At 39.7% G+C, this 8,674-nt stretch overlaps 1 protein-coding gene across 3 annotated transcripts in view; it reads left to right on the forward strand.

Annotated features, from left to right (window-relative positions):
- TJP2 (tight junction protein 2) overlaps nt 1-8,674 on the forward strand; it is a 103,082-nt gene that overhangs the window by 13,290 nt on the left and 81,118 nt on the right. The window contains exon 1 of one of the 3 annotated variants that reach the window (XM_006022621.3): nt 7,465-7,572. The exons of the other annotated variants lie outside the window; for them this stretch is intronic. The gene's annotated coding sequence lies outside the window, so the exon portion shown is untranslated. Of the gene's footprint in view, nt 1-7,464; nt 7,573-8,674 lie in introns of those variants that run through there. 3 annotated transcript variants of the gene reach the window in all.

Below are 8,674 nucleotides of genomic sequence, written 5' to 3' on the forward strand. Positions count from 1 at the left end.
AAGATGCATCGGTTGATGCATGCCAGCGTGTTGTTTGCCCTGCTGGCCACCACATTGCACTGACGGCTCATATTCATGCGATGGTCAATCGTTACCCCTAGGTCCCTTTTGGCCGTGGTGCAAGACAAGCTGTCACTACCACGTCTGTATGTATGTTGAGGGTTGTTTGCCCCCAGATGGAGTACCTTACACTTGGAAGTGTTAAACTTCATCTGGTTCCAGTCGGCCCAACTCTCTAGCCTGTCCAGGTCTGCCTATATCTGCAACCTATCTTCTGGCGTGGCCACACTGCTCCATAACTTGGTGTCATCCATGAACTTGGCCAGTGAGTTTTTCACCCCCCATCCAAATCATTGATAAAGATGTTGAAAAGCATGGACCCCTGAGGGACACCACTGGCCGCTTTGCACCAGGATGACACAGATCTGTTCATGAGAACTCTTTGGGTCCTACCATGTAGCCAGTTTCCCACCCACTGAACCATCGAGCAGCTGAGCCCACAATCTTCCAGTTTTGCCACAAGGATATCGTGGGATACTAGATCAAAAGCCTTTTGGAAGTCAGGTATATAACATCTACCTTGCCTCATCTCCAGATGAGATCTTTCTGTAGTTCTTTGGTCAGCTTTGTTTTTACCGTCCTGCACACTGTCCTCCAGAAATTTGGCCATCTCACTGTACTCCCCCGCTCCACCTTTTTCCTAATAATTTATGAATATATTAAACAGCTCAGACCCTGTGTGGGGGGACACCATACTATTTACATCCCTCCCTCATGAGAGCTGAATACTTTTGTTTCCTGTCTTTCAGCCAGCTACTGATCCAAATGTGGATTTTGCCTCTATTGCCCCAAAACCCATGTTTCACTTGGAGCCTTTGTGGGACTTAATCAAAAGCTTTCTGAAGTTCCAGGTCTGCTATATCAAGTGGGTCACCCTGATCCACATACTTGTAAAGGCCTCAAAAAACTCTAGTAGACTGATGAAGCATGATTTCCCTTACAAAAAGCCAGGTTGACTCTTTTTCCCTGGCAAATCCTGTCTGTCCACGTGATGGATAATCCTGTATTTTAATTAGTTTCTATCAATTGACCAGGAACGGAAGTTCAGCTCACCAGTCTATAGTTCCATGTCGAACCCCCTGTTGAGCCCCCTTTTAAATGGCAAAATCCATATACAGAGTTTCTACCTCCAGAAGTTCCCCTTACAAATGGGAGATCATTTAGTGGCTGGAATTGCCAGATTTAGGACCACTTTGTCTCAATACTGGGCGCAAAGCACCTCTCTAGATAAACACTGGGGACCTAGATTCATATGATAACATTCACAGTGGAGGCTTACCAGCTCTTGCGGCCAGAGATGGAGTTTAGACATTAGTATGTTTCTACACTTTACTTAGGATCTTACTAGTTTTGAGATTTTGCTTTGGAGAAATATTCTGAATAAAATGAAAACTGTTGAATTAAAATAGCAGGCCTGAAATCCTGGTTGTATTCAAATCCATGATAATTTTCATTGACCTTAGATAGAGCCAGTATTTAATTCTGTGTGCTTTTTTGAAAATAAATTTCTTCATTTTGGCAAAATATAATAATAACTCTAGACTGTAAAAACTGAGAAGACATTTATTTTCACTGCCTCAGTACAAGTAGTAGATTAATAGACTTCTAGGTAACTTCAGGTCTGGCTCTCCTGCTTTAGTTCCATCCTGGCACAGGCAGTAGAGCTGGCAGTGCTTTAGGATGCATGCAAACAGCATGATGTTAACTGTGCCTGCAGACCTCTAGCCGTATCTTACTTTCCTAATCTTCTTAATGTTTTGTATACAGATGTTTAAAGTTGTAGTTAAGTGCTTTTTTGGCTATGCAAGCATGTGTGTGTAATTCACTTGCCACAAAATCCATGTTTGACTCCAGACAAAGATGAACAGCCAGAGATTTAAGTTCTGGGGGGAAAGATTTTTGTGTTTTGAAGATTTTTTTCTCTCTAGAAAAATGCTGCTCTGATGTTGATGTGCTAAGATTTAATTTCTGTTAGCTTTTGAATGTCCAACAAATTCTGATTAATCCATCCTATTGCAAGTTCTCAGACTATATGCCTCTCCCATCTATGAATATATTCAAATATAGGTAGGTATAGTGTAGGAATCAATGCATTTGTATAGCTAGTTAGGTGGAATATTACTGCTATTTCCATGTGTCCATTATTTATATAAACTCCACCTTAAATCACTGGGTTCTAAATCTTGTCTGTATCTTTCTATATAAGTCTGATCCAGTAAATTGCTCTTTAATAATGAAGCTGACATGGTGTCCTGAATTTAAAACTTACCTTCATTATTATTGTTTTCTTTTTTGGTATCTCATAGTGTAGATAAAGTAAAGCTGTCTGACAAAGCGAAGATAGCAGTGAAAATTATTAGAAGAGAGATTTACCAGGAATTATGAAAAGATCTGTAGTTAAAGGCTGAAGACACGGGATGGCCTTACATTTACATGCCATATAATATTTTGCAAGATGGTGCTTTTCACCCTGAAAGTTTCCAAATGTCTTGCATATATAACAAGGATTTACACCCTTGAATATGCAGACACCTGAACAGAGGAAGCCATTAATACAACATATAACAATAAGGAGGAGGAAGATGTTAGGCAGTAGCATCAGGACACTTCTCACCACACCCTTTTTCTTTAAAAAAAAAAAAAAAAAAAGTGTGTTTTGCTCAGTTATGATCATGAATGCAAGTTAAAGGCAGGTAAATATTTACTTTTTAGTTCAGGCTATGTGTAGCCTTAGTATATCTCTTTGGAACCAAATATGTCCATCTCCCCTGTATAACTTAAAACCCAGACTTTGGCAATACCCTGTTGTATGTGAAATGGCACCATCACTCCCACTCATACCCTTATAATGTACCTGAGGTTGTTGGTATGCACAGCAGTTTGTCTTGGTTGTTATAATTTTGATAAAGAGAAAATGCCTTCCATTGTTGTATGAGGCCCATTTGTGCTATGTGTAGAACCAGAGACGATACTATAATGGGGTCTCGAGCTTGCTTAACTCTGTACAAATACCAGTTAAGTGAACACTTCTCCCTCCCGTCTCTTAATAGATTTATGTAATCCTGAATAGCATTTCTGCTGAATGAAACCCTTGCATGCCATATTTTTCTGTGCATGCATAAGAAGAAAAAAGTGTGTGTGTATGTCGGGGGAGTACCTTTTGTTCTGCCATCAGAAATATTCTCAATTTTTGTGAATGTATCTTTAGTAGCCCTTGAGTTGATTTTAAGAGATAAGTCATCTAGCACTCCATTAGTACTTGGAAGATTATAAACCTCAGATTTAGCTGAGGATTAGTAAATTGGAGAGCATACATTATCGAGCCAGGCTTAGGACCATGATTGTCTCTTGAATCACTTTCATTAGGGCTTTATTCAAAGATTGGTTGAATTGCATAACAATGACGTTTCAGGGGAATCTGGCAGGAATTTTTCTTTCATTTCTTCCCCCCACCTCTGAAAATGTTATTTTTGTTACTCCAGTTTCTAACATGCAGCATGATTCAAAAAGCAGTAGCTCAGCTGTGTGATAGCTGATTTCAGATGCTGCATCTGAACACTGACTGGTGGTGCGCTGAAAGAGGCAGAATGCGATACAAGAAATACATAACTATTCTGGAAGCAGCAGTTGGCATTACCCCACTTAACAAAAGAGAACTGCTTCCTGAGGGGAGACATGTGAACCTTTGGCAGCATCCAGGGTGAGTGTTGCATGTTAGGTGAATGAGTAACTGCAAATGACAAACATTTACCTTGAAACTATGCATAGAGATAGGAAGTTGTACTATTTTGGAGGGAGAAACGGTGTTATGACAGAGCAGATGTAGAATTTAGTTTCTTTTGGAGATATGCTTGTGGTATCCTTGGCTAGCATTGCTGCTTGCATGGTGACTGGAAGTGTTGGCTGTAATAACACTTTGTGCAAACTTCTGATTTAAGAATTGAAAAGAGAAGTTCCTGCACCTTCCCTGCAATGGCAAGTTAAATGGGCATCTTGCAGCCTGATTTCTCCATTTATTTGTTACCATGGTAAATATTTAAAACTTATTCCTTAGCATTTGTTTCAGAAATCTAGCAGCATCTAGAGAAGAAAATATTTATTTCTTCAGTACTCTTGTTATTCTTTGTTTACTGAAAAGCAAAAGTCTCTTATATTTAAGATAAGCTTTATTTCCAAGAACAGCATTCATTTACTAAAAGGACAGTAAATTAAACTCTTTTGAGTTGCAATGAAAAAGACTAGCAAAGTGTATAGCAAACTGAACAAAAGAGAGAGAGAGAACCCTGGATTGTCTTTGGCACTGATGAGTTAAATATATTTCAGAAAAGAATTGTGTTGACAGTAACTCTGGTTTAGTTCTCTGTTAAGCAGGATTTTAAAAATCCTCCTTTTCTCTGTTCATGCTGTTTTTGTTTTTTGTGCATCACGCCAGCTAAGCAATGTAAATAGACTAGCTATTTAGACTAAATAGACTAGAATGTAAATAGACTAGATATTTATTTCATAGTTTCTAATCACATTCCCCACTAGCATGTTGTACAATTTCTACCATGAATGCTGCAGAAGAATGCAAAACCTACACTTGGAATAAAATTTGACACAACAGTGTCCCTTTTATCTGTGTTTATGCTGAGCTTTCCTAGAAATGTAGCTCTCTTGACAGTGGCAGTTGTGGGAACACCAGTGTGTATACAAGGCACATAGTTTCATCATGTCATACAATCCTGTTGAGATTGGGTTTAGGCAATGTGCTTCTGCTAGGAGATACCAGCACCTTTATTGACAGTAGAGCTTGGCTACCTACATTGGGGTTGCTGTTGTGGTACTAAGCAGCAGTAAGAAATTTAAGGCCCTTTGCAGGTAAGGGCTTCAACTAGACCTTTAGGTCTGGGACAGACATTGCATAAATGTTAAGTCTGACGCAGTTGAGCCTGATGCTTCATTCAACCAGGTTTATCTCAGACTGGTTTCAGACATTTCAAACTGGTTTACGTGCACTGATCATCTGTTCTGTTACAGGTTTAAACCAGTTTCTGATCACTTAAACCAGTTTATGTGTAAAGTCTGTCCCTAGCCTTAGGACACAGGTTGTCTCTTGGCAGGGATCCTCTCTGCAATGTAGAGTCGACCAATAATAGAATTGCGCACACTGTAACTTTTCCTCCAATTGTTTCACAACTGTACCTACAGGCGTATCTGTTTGAGTTTTGCAGCCACTCCTTACTCCCTGATAAAAGATTGCGTGGCTGCTCTGAATGTGCTGCCCAGCTGTGCTGGAATACACATTCTTCCTGTGGTTCTCTCTTCTCTTGGAATGTGTTTGTTCTCCTGAGAAACAATTTTAAGTGCAGCTGACTTTGGTAAGAAGCTAACTAATTAGGAGAGGGAAATCATGTACACCTGATAGAAAATTTACATCTTTGAATACTTGACATGCCTCTACAAGCGTGCCTTAACTAGTATCAAATTGCAGCTGGCTATGTCTTTTCCACATGCTGTTTGCCTTTCTTTCCAGAAGCATTTATCATGCATCTCCACTCCCCTCACAGGAGTCGGGCATGATGCCAATGTTACAAACTTTAAATTACAAAATGCATGTTGAGCTGAAAGTGTATTTAAAACTTTGCTTTAGTCCTTTAAAACAATCCTGATGCACTTTAAATGTGCCCTGGAGAATTAAAGTCAGAATTAGTTATTACTACAGTTTGGGGCATGACTATGAAGCAGATGATTATTTGTTTCAAGTAGTGGCTGTCCTAATGTTCTTCAGCTGCAGGTTAATAAATCTGTGGGCAGGTTAATAAATCTGTTCTGTTACAGGTTTAACAAATGAACTTCTATTTGATACCTGTATGGAAACCAGACTATACAGATAAAAGGGGGGAAAAAAGAAAATATCATTTTTAAATCAAAGATATATATAATTCCAGTGGTTAAGATTCTGGGTTGGGGGAATCCCACCATATAACAGTTCTTGTACACATTTTTTTCCACATTTCTTTGGGGATTTAATTTTTTTTATCACATTTTGCTTAAACATCTAACTAAAAACAAACTATCATATTATGTGCTGTCAACTCTAATATTATCACATGGCTGAGAGAGAGCTAATAAAAATAATCAAAATGAAAAAATCAAGCATGATTCTTAAGTGGGGGGCGTGAAGAAATCCAAGGTATTTTGATCACGTATTTATTTTTGTTTCAAGATAAAGGGCATTAATCCACTTTTTTTTTTTTTCTCTTGACCATTCTTATTTGTTTTATATGCCTTTGGGGCTTTTATAACAGCTGACCTCTTCATAGGGAGCCAAAAGGACAGTTATGATGTTTTGTTCTTGTATAACTCTCGTGCTACTTCCCAGAATAAGTCATAGGGTGTGTGCAATCTGTAACAATAACATTGACACTTGTCCATAATGCATGTTTTGCTACTCTTTGAAGGCAGTCAAGCACACACCACAGTGTTCTCTTGTCCTGCAGCTATAGAATTAAACCATGACTAAAACAATACTTCCCCGACTCTTGAGGAATGTTCTTGTGCTGAAGGAGCAGCAAGGAGGAAAGTACAAGCCACCAGTGAATTTTAGGCCTAAAAAGTATTCATGTTAAAATGGGTTTTGAGAGCAGTAAATAAGACCAAAGAGATTTGTCTTTGAATATCTTTTTTATAAATCTGGTACCTCAACATAGGGCTCTAACAGGGTGGGATGAAACACTATAAAGCTACATCAAGAAAACAACATGGTTTCAAAATTAAAATAAAAAGCTTAAGGACTTATTTAAATTATGTCACCCTGTTTCTTGTTAGCTAGACATGGCGAATTTTAACCAGGAGGGTGTATAAATAACAAATCCATATACAGGAACAAAGATCAGAGGGTTCATCTCTGCCAAATCACTGTTAACTAAACAAATCATTTTTTGAAAAATGCTCTCAAGAGGAAGGTTGGCTTTATAGTTTATGAATAGCACCGGGAGGTACAGAATCTGGATTCCATTTTCATTTCTGTCATAGACTTCCCTGGCCAAGTCACTTTGTCTTTATATGCTGCCTTATGTGGATACGTGTATTCTCTTTCTACCAATGCATGTCTATCTTGCCTACTTAAACTAGAATCTGTCAGGAGAAGGGTCTATCCCTTACTATGTGTTTATACAGTGGCTACCACAGTGGGACTTTGAACATGGTTATGGTTGTAATTATTATTATTTTAATGCTAAGTGTCCTTTTCTGACACTTTCCACTTCATATCCAGGCACAGTTTTAAGCATGTTGAACTGATTTAGAAGGAACTGAATACATTTCCCTTTCTGATGGAATTCAGTATTGCAGGCTTCAGAAGTACCCTTCCTGCTGCTGCTTAACTTCAATAGGATTTTCTCTTGCAGGGAACAGGCTACTGCACTACCATCCCCTTGTGAGTGGGACTGGGAGCACAGTTCTACCTCCAGCTCCAAACGTTTCACTGGAAACAGACAGAGAGCATTAAAAATCAGCGTCCCTCACGAGGTATGAATTAACAGGCCCACAAGGTCAGCTAGAACCAGTCCTCCACCTGAAACCTGTAAAACAGTGTGGCTACTACATGCCAATTTGTCAATCATTCCTTTGGCTGTGGATTTATCCAGCTGTGTTCTTTAGCCACTGATGTGAGCAGATGGAATCCCAGGGAAATTGCATAGCAATCAAGAATGAGTTCACACTGGTATACTAAACGCTTGGTAATGCATAATACAAGGTCTCTGATGTGGATGCTTCTGCAGAGAACCAAGTGGGTTGCTGACATCATGCAAAAATAATAAAACATTGAATGGGATTAATTCATGTCTGATGTGTTTAGGAGCAAAACTATATTTAGTCTGTGTTATTTTTTTCAGTGAACATAAATATTGAGTGCGCGTGTTGAGGATAAATAAACTATTTTATTTTTAGCAGAATCTGACTGTAAATTACTCAGTTACTGAATCAATGATGGAATAAAATATCTGCATAGAGAGGCTTTTTGCTGCATAATTTTTTTCCTTAATACATGATTCGGGTAAATATAACCTCTTTTGCAAGTTGAAAATATTTTGCTTTTGAAACCTTGCCTCTGGTAGTTTTTGGAGAGAGTATCGAATGAACGTTCAGCTTGATTGTAAATGTAATAAATACAGTAACTCCGAAGGAGCGTAAAAAATAGCATCTTCGTAACTGATAACACTAGCATGATTCATGGTGAAAATTAATTTGTACCTCGGCTAAAAAGGTAATTGGTGCTCTTAGAAACATGGATGCCTACTATATGCGCTAAGCCAGGGGCGAGCAATTATTTCAGGTGGAGGGCCACTTACCCAGTTTTGGCAGGCTGTTGAGGGCCGCATGGGTAGCCCCACCCCTTGACAGGTGCCCCGCCCACTGGTCACCATCTTGGGACCAATGTCCCAGCGTCTTGGGACCAATGTCCCAGGGCCAGCACTGGTGGGGCCCAAAGCGGGGCACAGGCTGGCAGGGGTCTGTGGAGCCAGGCTGAGCTGCACCAGCAGGGAGAGGGGGGAGCTGGCCTGGCTCCATAGAGCCCCTGCTGGCTGGGACCCCACGCTCCTGCCACCCTGCTCTGGGCCCCCCCTGG

Source organism: Alligator sinensis, unplaced genomic scaffold (assembly GCF_000455745.1).
Source record: "Alligator sinensis unplaced genomic scaffold, ASM45574v1 scaffold308_1, whole genome shotgun sequence".
NCBI classification, from domain to species: domain Eukaryota; kingdom Metazoa; phylum Chordata; order Crocodylia; family Alligatoridae; genus Alligator; species Alligator sinensis.